The sequence below is a fragment of the Physella acuta genome, unplaced genomic scaffold (assembly GCF_028476545.2).
Source record: "Physella acuta isolate Inbredline_101_S28 unplaced genomic scaffold, ASM2847654v3 ptg002166l, whole genome shotgun sequence".
Lineage (NCBI taxonomy): Eukaryota > Metazoa > Mollusca > Gastropoda > Physidae > Physella > Physella acuta.
In genome coordinates this window covers 10,001-11,070 of record NW_026733667.1, presented here as the reverse complement: position 1 = coordinate 11,070, position 1,070 = coordinate 10,001, and the positions used below count along the sequence as shown (strand labels likewise).

The window sequence follows — 1,070 nt, the reverse complement described above, 5'->3', positions numbered from 1 at the left end:
TATCTGGTTGATCCTGCCAGTAGTCATATGCTTGTCTCAAAGATTAAGCCATGCATGTCTAAGTTCACACTGTCCCATGGTGAAACCGCGAATGGCTCATTAAATCAGTCGAGGTTCCTTAGATGACACGATCCTACTTGGATAACTGTGGCAATTCTAGAGCTAATACATGCAATCGAAGCTCCGACCTTTATCGGGAAGAGCGCTTTTATTAGTTCAAAACCAATCGGCGCGGCCTCGCAAGGGGTTGCGTCGTCCCATTTGGTGACTCTGGATAACTTTGTGCTGATCGCATGGCCTCGCGCCGGCGACGCATCTTTCAAATGTCTGCCCTATCAAATGTCGATGGTACGTGATATGCCTACCATGTTTGTAACGGGTAACGGGGAATCAGGGTTCGATTCCGGAGAGGGAGCATGAGAAACGGCTACCACATCCAAGGAAGGCAGCAGGCGCGCAACTTACCCACTCCCGGCACGGGGAGGTAGTGACGAAAAATAACAATACGGGACTCTTTCGAGGCCCCGTAATTGGAATGAGTACACTTTAAACCCTTTAACGAGGATCTATTGGAGGGCAAGTCTGGTGCCAGCAGCCGCGGTAATTCCAGCTCCAATAGCGTATATTAAAGTTGTTGCAGTTAAAAAGCTCGTAGTTGGATCTCAGGCGCAGGCGGGCGGTCCGGCTCGCGCCGGCTCACTGCCCGTATCTCCTGCCCTACCGTCTGTCGGCTCTCTCCCGCGGGTGCTCTTCACTGAGCGTCCCGGGTGGCCGACGCGTTTACTTTGAAAAAATTAGAGTGTTCAAAGCAGGCCTCGCTGCCTGAATAATGGTGCATGGAATAATGGAATAGGACCTCGGTTCTATTTTGTTGGTTTTCGGAATTGGAGGTAATGATTAACAGGGACAAACGGGGGCATTCGTATTGCTGCGTTAGAGGTGAAATTCTTGGATCGCAGCAAGACGAACTACTGCGAAAGCATTTGTCAAGAATGTTTTCATTAGTCAAGAACGAAAGTCAGAGGCGCGAAGACGATCAGATACCGTCGTAGTTCTGACCATAAACTATG

General features: G+C 49.8%; 1 non-coding gene across 1 annotated transcript in view; it reads left to right on the top strand.

Moving 5' to 3' along the window:
- LOC131932419 (small subunit ribosomal RNA) overlaps window positions 1-1,070 on the top strand; it is a 1,846-nt gene continuing 776 nt past the window's right edge. Inside the window, exon 1 of the ribosomal RNA XR_009384571.1 lies at window positions 1-1,070. This exon is cut by the window's right edge and continues 776 nt beyond it. This is a non-coding gene — a ribosomal RNA (small subunit ribosomal RNA).